This window comes from Heptranchias perlo, chromosome 22 (genome assembly GCF_035084215.1).
Source record: "Heptranchias perlo isolate sHepPer1 chromosome 22, sHepPer1.hap1, whole genome shotgun sequence".
Lineage (NCBI taxonomy): Eukaryota > Metazoa > Chordata > Chondrichthyes > Hexanchiformes > Hexanchidae > Heptranchias > Heptranchias perlo.
The window spans coordinates 48786838-48799816 of record NC_090346.1 but is presented as its reverse complement, the minus strand read 5'-3'; the positions used below and the strand labels follow the sequence as shown (position 1 = coordinate 48799816).

General features: G+C 46.4%; 1 protein-coding gene across 1 annotated transcript in view; it reads right to left on the bottom strand.

Annotated features, from left to right (window-relative positions):
• capn15 (calpain 15) overlaps positions 1–12979 on the bottom strand; it is a 251189-nt gene that overhangs the window by 235171 nt on the left and 3039 nt on the right. The window lies entirely within an intron of this gene.

Genomic DNA, 12979 nt, shown 5'->3' with positions numbered 1-12979 from the left:
CAATTTCCTCCCTAACCTCCCATAACGTCCTGGGATACATTTCATCAGGTCCCGGAGATTTATCTACCTTGATGCGCGTTAAGACTTCCAGCACCTCCCTCTCTGTAATATGTACACTCCTCAAAACGTCACTATTTATTTCCCCAAGTTCCCTAACATCCATGCCTTTCTCAACCGTAAATACCGATGTGAAATATTCATTCAGGATCTCACCCATCTCTTGTGGTTCCGCACATAGATGACCTCGTTGATCCTTAAGAGGCCCTACTCTCTCCCTAGTTACTCTTTTGCCCTTTATGTATTTGTAGAAGCTCTTTGGATTCTCCTTTGCCTTATCTGCCAAAGCAATCTCATGTCCCCTTTTTGCCCTCCTGATTTCTCTCTTAACTCTACTCCGGCAATCTCTATACTCTTCAAGGGATCCACTTGATCCCAGCTGTCTATGCATGTCATATGCCTCCTTCTTCTTTTTGACTGGGGCCTCAATCTCCCGAGTCATCCAAGGTTCCCTACTTCTACCAGCCTTGCCCTTCACTTCATAAGGAATGTGCTTACCCTGCACCCTGGTTAACACACTTTTGAAAGCCTCCCACTTACCAGACGTCCCTTTGCCTGCCAACAGACTCTCCCAATCAACTTCTGAAAGTTCCTGTCTAATACCATCAAAATTGGCCTTTCCCCAATTTAGAATTTTAACTTTTGGGCCAGGCCTATCGTTCTCCATATCTATCTTAAAACTAATGGAATTATGATCACTGGTCCCAAAGTGATCCCTCACTAACACTTCTGTCACCTGCCCTTCCTTATTTCCCAAGAGGAGGTCAAGTTTTGCCCCCTCTCTAGTCGGGCCATCCACATACTGAATGAGAAATTCCTCCTGAATACACTCAACAAATTTCTCTCCATCCAAGCCCCTAATGCTATGGCTGTCCCAGTCAATGTTGGGAAAGTTAAAGTCCCCTACTATTACCACCCTATTTTTCTTGCAGCTGTCTGTAATCTCCTTACATATTTGCTCCTCAATTTCCCGTTGACTATTTGGGGGTCTGTGGTACAATCCTATCAAAGTGATCTCTCCCTTCTTATTTTTCAGTTCTACCCATATAGACTCAGTGGGCGACCCCTCGGATATATCCTCTCTCACTACTGCCGTGATGTTCTCCCTAATCAAGAATGCAACTCTCCCTCCTCTCTTACCTGCTCTATCTATAATGCAATATTCTTGTGTTCACGAGACTGCTTAAATAATATTACATTGGGGCGACCAGTGTAACACAATCAAGGAGCTTGGACAACATCCCAGGAACCGCTCGAGCTTAGCTCTAGCCTTCAACGGTGCAAGATAATATCTGAACTTTAAGTACAAGTACCATCAACTCTTGCAACACATTTGCTGTTCGCTGCTCTTCAAGCCAGTAATCATGTGTCGTTTTCACTGCTACTCGAGTGGCCTCGCCACTGTCACACAAACTAAAAGTTCTACCTCCTGAACAGACAGCTCTTTCCAGATTTTCCTACTTCTTTAAAATCTGCTCCGTCATTCAAAGCAAATCTTTGTTTGAGCCTATAAACGTTTCTAAAACTATAAACATCAGAAATATTTCATAGCTTCCAGCTTCAAACCATTTTGTCAGCAACAAAACCACTTTCGCATAAGGGTCCATCGCCACTTTGGAATAGTGCTCTGGGACTTCAGTTTCTCAGTGTAAAAATAACATTTCTCAAGCACACTGCCTAGTATGGAACTGGGCCAATCAAGACAGAGAGGTCCCTGGTCTAAGGCGAATCAGGTGATCTTATTTGAGGTGGTAGTACAGGCAGAGAGAAAAAAAAATCTACCAGGGTTGAGTAATCAGCTATACTTTAGCAACAGCATATTCACGATGGCCAAATAGACTCCTTCTAGTCTTTAAATTCTATGATTTCCACTCCTGATCACTACGCTGACTCCTGTTGGAAAGTGGGTGTGAGAAAATGAAGCAAGAGGATCAGATTCGGTGGGAAGACCCCCGGGACTCATTGTCTGAGCCTACACATGAAGAATGGCCATTGCATGAGGTATCTAAAGCAGACTCTGGAATCCTACCTCAGTATGGGGAGGGGGAAGAGAAAACGAGGAGGGTTGGTTCTAAATGAAATTTCTGGATTTGTGGCGCACATACGCCCAGGATTAACACAGCTCTTTTTTTTAAGGAAAAATGCTCAGACTATTCCACAGAGACACTGATATTTCAATTCACATTAAGCCCTTTTCAACTGCGTGTACATTTAATCAACAGCAGCCATAAAGAGCAATAATGCTCCCTACCCCAGTACATGCAGCAGTCACCATAAATAATGTAACTGTTTATACCAGCCCCAATCACAACAGCTCATTTCAAACTGCAACTAACCACTAGCTGGCTGTAGGGTATTAAAACCACTGTGCAGTTTTAAACCTGGATTAAACAGCACTGCTTGGCTTCTAACAAAAATATATTCTCCCACAATCAGCCCTCACCTCAGTATGTTATTCTTGAGCTTTGACATCAGAATAGTTTAGAATTAAGATAAACCATAATGAAAATCGCATGAGAAATCTTAATGCCCCCTTCCCCCGGGGTGGTGCTAATTACAGTGAAACATCAGAACAAACAGAGGGGGACCTCAAGGGTTAGCTCAAGTAGTAACTCTAACCCTAATGAACTAAATCCAACAAATATCAAATTATTCTTGAACTTTTTGCACTGGAAACCCTTAAAATCTAATCGCTCCCATTAAGATGAATTATATATCATCTTTCTCTCATTAGTTGAAGCATGTCCTCATCCATCCTGGCTTTTCTGGTGATGTAGGCAGGTTGGAAGTTATTCAGCATTTTCTCCTGTTTTCCTGTGCCATTCCTCAAGGCTAGTTGATGGGTAAGAAACCAGTGCTAACCAGCAGTCAGGGTGGACATGCAAGAACAGTGGATTTCCCTTTGATCTGTTTCTCCCCTCCGCCCATTGGGGATACCCTCGATAGCACAGCTGAGGATTGAGAGCTCATTTGGTGAATCATACCTTTACTACCTTCATCATCGATATCTCCACTCTTAATTCTTCATCTACTGATACTCTTGGCCCCCGTCTCTGATCTCAAATGTAACTCCCACTTCTCCTCCACTGCTGAAGCTACCCCAGGAATCTTGCTTTCCTCTTTCATGTTGAATCCTTCTTTCTCCTCAATTACTCTCGAGAAAGAATCTGCTGCCATATCTTGGAAACTCTTCCAACATCTCTCTCACACTGTACAGAATACAGGAAAAGGATCCTCAGATATTAAATCCCCCTCTAATCTTTCACTGTGGGTATCCTACTTCCTGGTTTAAAAAGATCCAGTTGTAGCACCCCAACTGGGATCAGCTAACTTGGGAATGATCACTATTTGAACATGGGATCTTCCTTGTCAGTATGGTGGGCACAGTGCTAACTTTATAAATTAACAAATCATCAAATACTGCAACATAAAATGTGCATGAATTCTATCTGAACACGTTATATGTATACACTAGAGTCACTGGCAGGTAGAACAATGCACATTTAGGTGCCCACACAATGGTCATTAGTCCCCTATTAACAGTTGCATCACACTAAAGCCCTAAAATTAGGGCAGTGATAACTGAAGCTGTAATTAATGAAAATTGTGAAGGATCAGCATTAGGGTTAGCACATCAGTAATCATATTATGCTTAAGAATGTTTCCCGATGACTCAGGAGGTTTATCCAGTGAGTGGTCGAGGCATACAGACCAGAAAGGTCCCATCTGTCCCGAGTTAGATACTTTCACCTGTGGCAGCATTTGGGGCAGTGCTATTGACCTCAGCACCCCAGGTTAGGGGCAGTGGGGGAGGGAAATCAGTCAGGGGTCCCACTGTCCACCAAAGAGCCAGCCAGCACACACTGTCAAGAGTCAGACGTGATGACTGGACACCCGGCAGAGCATCGGAGGGTGATCTGCACTCATGAAATAGTAAACCCAGCAAGGAATCGACATCTTCAGGGGAGGGAGGGAATTAATTTTTAAAAAGTTCCCAGCAATCAACTTAATTTTAAAACAAGATTGAATACTGTTTCACCTTATTTATTTTGCTTCTACAATCAAATTTCCTCCTCGAACATGCAAGAACATAAGAAATAGGAACGGGAGTGGGCCATACGGCCACTCGAGCCTACTCCACCATTCAATAAGATCATGGTTAATCTTCAACCTCAACTCTATTTTCCCGCCTGAGCCCCATATCCCTTGATTCCCCTCAAGTCCAAAAATCTATCCATCTCAGCCTTGAATATACTCAATGACCCAGGATCCACAGCCCTCTGGGGTAGAGAATTCCAAAGATTCACAACCCTCTGAATGAAATAATTTTTCATCTCAGTCCTAAATGGCCGACCCCTTATCCTGAGACTATATCCCCGCCAGGGGAAACAGCCTCACAGCATCTACTCTGTCAAGTCCTCTCAGAATCTTGTATGTTTCAATTAGATCACCTCTCATTCTTCTAAACCCCAGGGAATATAGGCCCATTCTACTCAAAGACATCAATGAAGACTACATCTTTCTCTCATCACTGTATTCTGGTAGAACAGAGAGCCAAGGATTAAGAGCTTGTGTATTAACCCCAAAACTAAGAGAATCTTTATTATGGTATCTATGAGCTAAACTCTCAGTTTTGCCAAAATGTGGGAAATTGTATATTTTGGGTCTCAACAAATAGTATCTGGGTTAAGTTGCCACCTGGAACCCTTGCAACAGGCTAGTTCTGGACCTGGATTCCAACGGTGAAAGACCAGTGTGTGATGCCAATCCCAATACCAAACACGATTGCTCCTCATCAAAGAGTGATGCAAATGAGTTCTTGATTAGGGAGAACATCACGGCAGTAGTGAGAGGGGATATATCCGAGGGGTCGCCCACTGAGTCTATATGGGTAGAACTGAAAAATAAGAAGGGAGAGATCACTTTGATAGGATTGTACTACAGACCCCCAAATAGTCAACGGGAAATTGAGGAGCAAATATGTAAGGAGATTACAGACAGCTGCAAGAAAAATAGGGTGGTAATAGTAGGGGACTTCAACTTTCCCAACATTGACTGGGACAGCCATAGCATTAGGGGCTTGGATGGAGAGAAATTTGTTGAGTGTATTCAGGAGGAATTTCTCATTCAGTATGTGGATGGCCCGACGAGAGAGGGGGCAAAACTTGACCTCCTCTTGGGAAATAAGGGCAGGTGACAGAAGTGTTAGTGAGGGATCACTTTGGGACCAGTGATCATAATTCCATTAGTTTTAAGATAGCTATGGAGAATGATAGATCCGGCCCAAAAGTTAAAATTCTAAATTGGGGAAAGGCCAATTTTGATGGTATTGGACAGGAACTTTCAGAAGTTGATTGGGAGAGTCTGTTGGCAGGCAAAGGGACGTCTGGTAAGTGGGAGGCTTTCAAAAGTGTGTTAACCAGGGTTCACGGTGAGCACATTCCTTATGAAGTGAAGGGCAAGGCTGGTAGAAGTAGGGAACCTTGGATGACTCGGGAGATTGAGGCCCCAGTCAAAAAGAAGAAGGAGGCATATGACATGCATAGACAGCTGGGATCAAGTGGATCCCTTGAAGAGTATAGAGATTGCCGGAGTAGAGTTAAGAGAGAAATCAGGAGGGCAAAAAGGGGAAATGAGATTGCTTTGGCAGATAAGGCAAAGGAGAATCCAAAGAGCTTCTACAAATACATAAAGGGCAAAAGAGTAACTAGGGAGAGAGTAGGGCCTCTTAAGGATCAACGAGGTCATCTATGTGCGGAACCACAAGAGATGGGTGAGATCCTGAATGAATATTTCACATCGGTATTTACGGTTGAGAAAGGCATGGATGTTAGGGAACTTGGGGAAATAAATAGTGATGTCTTGAGGAGTGTACATATTACAGAGAGGGAGGTGCTGGAAGTCTTAACGCGCATCAAGGTAGATAAATCTCCGGGACCTGATGAAATGTATCCCAGGACGTTATGGGAGGTCAGGGAGGAAATTGCGGGTCCCCTAGCAGAGATATTTGAATCATCGACAGCTACAGGTGAGGTGCCTGAAGATTGGAGGGTAGCAAATGTTGTGCCTTTGTTTAAGAAGGGCGGCAGGGAAAAGCCTGGGAACTACAGACCGGTGAGCCTGACATCTGTAGTGGGTAAGTTGTTAGAGGGTATTCTGAGAGACAGGATCTACAGGCATTTGGAGAGGCAGGGACTGATTAGGAACAGTCAGCATGGTTTTGTGAGAGGAAAATCATGTCTCACGAATTTGATTGAGTTTTTTAAAGGGGTAACCAAGAAGATAGATGAGGGCTGTGCAGTAGACGTGGTCTACATGGACTTCAGCAAAGCCTTTGACAAGGTACCGCATGGTAGGTTGTTACATAAGGTTAAATCTCACGGGATCCAAGGTGAGGTAGCCAATTGGATACAAAATTGGATTGACGACAGAAGACAGAGGGTGGGTGTAGAGGGTTGTTTTTCAGACTGGAGGCCTGTGACCAGCGGTGTGCCTCAGGGATCGGTGCTGGGTCCGCTGTTATTTGTTATTTATATTAATGATTTGGATGAGAATTTAGGAGGCATGGTTAGTAAGTTTGCAGATGACACCAAGATTGGTGGCATTGTGGACAGTGAAGGTGGTTATCTAGGATTGGAACGGGATCTTGATAAATTGGGCCAGCGGGCCGATGAATGGCAGATGAAGTTTAATTTCGATAAATGTGAGGTGATGCATTTTGGTAGATCGAATCGGGCCAGGACCTGCTCCGTTAATGGTAGGGCGTTGGGGAGAACAAAGAGATCTGGGAGTACAGGTTCATAGCTCCTTGAAAGTGGAGTCACAGGTGGATAGGGTGGTGAAGAATGCATTCGGCATGCTTGGTTTCATTGGTCAGAACATTGAATACAGGAGTTGGGATGTCTTATTGAAGTTGTGCAGGACATTAGTAAGGCCACACTTTGAATACTGTGTACAGTTCTGCTCACCCTATTATAGAAAGGATATTATTAAACTAGAAAGAGTGCGAAAAGATTTACTAGGATGCTGCCGGGACTTGATGGTTTGACTTATAGGGAGAGGTTGGATAGACTGGGGCTTTTTTCCCTGGAGAGTAGGAGGTTAAGGGGTGATCTTATAGAAGACTATAAAATAATGAGGGGCATAGATAAGGTAGATAGTCAAAATCTTTTCCCAAAGGTAGGGGAGTCTATAACGAGGGGACATAGATTTAAGGTGAGAGGGGAGAGATACAAAAGGGTCCAGAGGGGCAATTTTTTCACTCAAAGGGTGGTGAGTGTCTGGAACGAGCTGCCAGAGGCAGTAGTGGAGGCGGGTACAATTTTGTCTTTTGAAAAGCATTTGGACAGTTACATGGGTAAGATGGGTATAGAGGGATATGGGCCAAGTGCAGGCAATTGGGACTAGCTTAGTGGTATAAACTGGGCGACAGGGACATGTTGGGCCGAAGGGCCTGTTTCCATGTTGTAAACTTCTATGATTCTATGAAATGAATCTCATTCATCCTTTTCCTGTTACCTTGCATCTCACGCCCTAATCTCTGTCGATGACGTAACCACCCAGTTTCTTTTCAGTGGATAGAGCCAACCTGGTCTATTTGTGTTTCCAGAATCCTACCTAGAAATTGATCACTCTGCTCCTGCAAAATGTTCTACCTTCCTGCCTAACCAGAAACTTAACTGGACCAGCCATATAAATACTGTAGCTACGAGAGCAAGTCAGAGGCTGGGTATTCTGCGGCGAGTGACTCACCTCCTGACTCCCCAAAGCCTTTCCACCATCTACAAGGCACAAGTCAGGAGTGTGATGGAATACTCTCCACTTGCCTGGATGAGTGCAGCTTCAACAACACTCAAGAAGCTCGACACCATCCAAGATAAAGCAGCCCGCTTGATTGGCACCGCATCCACCACCCTAAACATTCACTCCCTTCACCACCGGCGCACTGTGGCTGCAGTGTGTACCATCCACAGGATGCACTGCAGCAACTCGCCAAGGCTTCTTCGACAGCACCTCCCAAACCCGCGACCTCTACCACCTAGAAGGACAAGAGCAGCAGGCACATGGGAACAACACCACCTGCATGTTCCCCTCCAAGTCACACACCATCCCGACTTGGAAATATATCGCCGTTCCTTCATTGTCGCTGGGTCAAAATCCTGGAACTCCCTTCCTAACAGCACTGTGGGAGAACCGTCACCACATGGACTGCAGCGGTTCAAGAAGGCGGCTCACCACCACCTTCTCAGGGGCAATTAGGGATGGGCAATAAATGCTGGCCTCGCCAGCGACGCCCACATCCAATGAACGAATTTTAAAAAAAGAAATCTTGGGTGGGGGGCAGAAGACGACTATAATACCCAATAAAGGCAGTAGAAATAAAGATAGAAATGCTGGAAATACTCAGCAAGTCAGACAGCATCTGTGGAGAAAGAAATAGAGGTAACGTTTCAGGTCGATGACCTTTTGTCAGTACTGGAAGGAGTTGAAGATTAAACAGTTTTTAAGCAAGTCCAGAGCAAGGGAAGGTGGAGGGGGAGGAAGGGGAGGAAAGAACAAAAGGGAAGGTCTCTGATAGGATGGAGGGCAGGAGTAATTAATGACAAAAAGGGATGAGTGTGCAAGGCAAGGAGGGTGGTAATGGGACAAGTAAATTTTTTTTTAAAATGGGTCTAGGGGAGCTGTAAATGGCCACTTCAGAACCATTACCAGCACCTGCTGTTCGAAAAAATGGGAGCAGTGGTTATGATCTGGAGAGTACAGTAGCATAGTGGTTATGTTACTGGACTAGTAATCCAGAGGCCTGGACTAATAATCCGGAGTCATGAGTTCAAATCCCGCCACGGCAGCTGGGGAATTTAAATTCAATTAATTAAATAAAAAATCTGGAATTTAAAAAATACTAGTATCAGTAATGGTGGCCATAAATGATTGTCATAAAAACCCATCTGGTTCGCTAATGTCCTTTAGGGAAGGAAACCTGCCGTCCTTACCCGGTCTGGCCTATATGCGACTCCAGATCCACAGCAATGTGGTTGATTTTTAATTGCCCTCTGAAATGGCCTAGCAAGCCACTCAGTTGTATAATCTCACTAAAAAAGGCCTTGACCACATGGACTGCAGTGGTTCAAGAAGGCGGCTCACCACCACCTTCTCAAGGGCAATTAGGGATGGGCAATAAATGCTGGCCTTGCTAGCGACGCCCACATCCCATGAATGAATAAAAAAAGTTATTGAAATCAATGTTGAGTCCAGAAGGTTGTAAAATGCCTGATCGAAAAATGAGGTGCTGTTCCTCGAGCTTCATTAGAACAGTGCAAGAGGCCGAGGACGGAGAGGGCAGAGTGGGAGAGGGACGGGGAATTAAAATGGCAAGCAGCTGCCAGGTCAGGGTCATGCTTGCAGACTGAGCAGAGGAAGCGTTCAACAAAGTGATCACCCAATCTGCATTTGGTCTCCCCAATGTAGAGGAGACCGCATTGTGAGCAGCGAATACAGTATATTAAATTGAAAGTACAAGTAAATCGCTGTTTCACCTGGAAGGGGTGTTTGGGGCCCTGGACAAAGGGAAGGGAGGAGGTGAAAGGGCAGGTGTTGCATCACCTGCGCTCGCAAAGGAAGGTGCCGTGGAGGAGAGCGGGTGTTGGGGGTGATGGAAGAGTGGACCCTTCGGAATGCTGAAAGGGAAAGGGAGAGAAAGATATGTTTGGTGGTGGCATCGCGCAGGAGGTTGAGAAAATGGCAGAGGATGTGGAGACTGATGGATCGAACTCAGACCTGGTGCACAGAACTTTTGACTGGAGTGGAAGGAAACCCCTGAAATTACCTCTTGTTAGGTGCATGCAGCAACAATCATCATAAGTAGAGGATAGTCAACTACGCAGGGAGATTTGATTGAGACAAGGGGGACCCTATCACAGTTCTGGGAGGGAGGGGAAGGAGTGAGGGCAGAAGTGCAGGAAATGGGACGGACACAGTCGAGGGCAAGAGCTTGATGCTTAATCAAACAATGGGATTCTAGCTCCTGGCACAGCCAGAGTGTGAATGAACATAACCTGAAGCAATATTATGTACTAAGATAGATCCACTTATGTGACAATATGTCTTCAGACCCTACAGCATTATATGTTACACCACTTCAAAATGGACAGGGAAATCTCCATAGCTCACAGGCTACAGCACACCAAAACTCACTGCCACATTATAAATATGATAAATAACACAAGACATCTTAAGAGGTCATCTGAATCCCCTGATTAGATTACTCTCTTGAAATTCAATTGAGCGATCCATTAGCCTACATCCATCCCGATTGATCTTCATGGTTCAGTCTCCACTGCCAACATATCATCAACTTTAGTGTCTGATAGCTTCTTCATTTGCCACGCCTTTGCTCTTATTGTTTTATTTAATTCCCAATAATTCCTCCACACATTTTTGTTTAAAGACTGAGTCTAGAATCACCTTCTCCTCACTAAGCCTATCCTGTAGTGTGATTATAGATTATGCAGTAACTTCATCTCTTCTCCAGCAACTGTCAGTTATTGTTCAATACACTTATCAGAAAGACAGGCAGACAGAGACAGGGACAGAGTCAGGGAGAGAGACAGACAGACAGACAGAGACAGGGAGAGAGACAGACAGAGTCAGGGAGAGAGACAGACAGAGTCAGGGAGAGAGACAGACAGAGTCAGGGAGAGAGACAGACAGAGTCAGGGAGAGAGACAGACAGAGTCAGGGAGAGAGACAGACAGAGTCAGGGAGAGAGACAGACAGAGTCAGGGAGAGAGACAGACAGAGTCAGGGAGAGAGACAGACAGAGTCAGGGAGAGAGACAGACAGAGTCAGGGAGAGAGACAGACAGAGTCAGGGAGAGAGACAGACAGAGTCAGGGAGAGAGACAGACAGAGTCAGGGAGAGAGACAGACAGAGTCAGGGAGAGAGACAGACAGAGTCAGGGAGAGAGACAGACAGAGTCAGGGAGAGAGACAGACAGAGTCAGGGAGAGAGACAGACAGAGTCAGGGAGAGAGACAGACAGAGTCAGGGAGAGAGACAGACAGAGTCAGGGAGAGAGACAGACAGAGTCAGGGAGAGAGACAGACAGAGTCAGGGAGAGAGACAGACAGAGTCAGGGAGAGAGACAGACAGAGTCAGGGAGAGAGACAGACAGAGTCAGGGAGAGAGACAGACAGAGTCAGGGAGAGAGACAGACAGAGTCAGGGAGAGAGACAGACAGAGTCAGGGAGAGAGACAGACAGAGTCAGGGAGAGAGACAGACAGAGTCAGGGAGAGAGACAGACAGAGTCAGGGAGAGAGACAGACAGAGTCAGGGAGAGAGACAGACAGAGTCAGGGAGAGAGACAGACAGAGTCAGGGAGAGAGACAGACAGAGTCAGGGAGAGAGACAGACAGAGTCAGGGAGAGAGACAGACAGAGTCAGGGAGAGAGACAGACAGAGTCAGGGAGAGAGACAGACAGAGTCAGGGAGAGAGACAGACAGAGTCAGGGAGAGAGACAGACAGAGTCAGGGAGAGAGACAGACAGAGTCAGGGAGAGAGACAGACAGAGTCAGGGAGAGAGACAGACAGAGTCAGGGAGAGAGACAGACAGAGTCAGGGAGAGAGACAGACAGAGTCAGGGAGAGAGACAGACAGAGTCAGGGAGAGAGACAGACAGAGTCAGGGAGAGAGACAGACAGAGTCAGGGAGAGAGACAGACAGAGTCAGGGAGAGAGACAGACAGAGTCAGGGAGAGAGACAGACAGAGTCAGGGAGAGAGACAGACAGAGTCAGGGAGAGAGACAGACAGAGTCAGGGAGAGAGACAGACAGAGTCAGGGAGAGAGACAGACAGAGTCAGGGAGAGAGACAGACAGAGTCAGGGAGAGAGACAGACAGAGTCAGGGAGAGAGACAGACAGAGTCAGGGAGAGAGACAGACAGAGTCAGGGAGAGAGACAGACAGAGTCAGGGAGAGAGACAGACAGAGTCAGGGAGAGAGACAGACAGAGTCAGGGAGAGAGACAGACAGAGTCAGGGAGAGAGACAGACAGAGTCAGGGAGAGAGACAGACAGAGTCAGGGAGAGAGACAGACAGAGTCAGGGAGAGAGACAGACAGAGTCAGGGAGAGAGACAGACAGAGTCAGGGAGAGAGACAGACAGAGTCAGGGAGAGAGACAGACAGAGTCAGGGAGAGAGACAGACAGAGTCAGGGAGAGAGACAGACAGAGTCAGGGAGAGAGACAGACAGAGTCAGGGAGAGAGACAGACAGAGTCAGGGAGAGAGACAGACAGAGTCAGGGAGAGAGACAGACAGAGTCAGGGAGAGAGACAGACAGAGTCAGGGAGAGAGACAGACAGAGTCAGGGAGAGAGACAGACAGAGTCAGGGAGAGAGACAGACAGAGTCAGGGAGAGAGACAGACAGAGTCAGGGAGAGAGACAGACAGAGTCAGGGAGAGAGACAGACAGAGTCAGGGAGAGAGACAGACAGAGTCAGGGAGAGAGACAGACAGAGTCAGGGAGAGAGACAGACAGAGTCAGGGAGAGAGACAGACAGAGTCAGGGAGAGAGACAGACAGAGTCAGGGAGAGAGACAGACAGACAGAGTCAGGGAGAGAGACAGACAGACAGAGTCAGGGAGAGAGACAGACAGACAGAGTCAGGGAGAGAGACAGACAGACAGACAGAGTCAGGGAGAGAGACAGACAGACAGACAGACAGAGTCAGGGAGAGAGACAGACAGACAGACAGAGTCAGGGAGAGAGACAGACAGACAGACAGAGTCAGGGAGAGAGACAGACAGACAGAGTCAGGGAGAGAGACAGACAGACAGACAGAGTCAGGGAGAGAGACAGACAGACAGACAGAGTCAGGGAGAGAGACAGACAGACAGACAGAGTCAGGGAGAGAGACAGACAGAC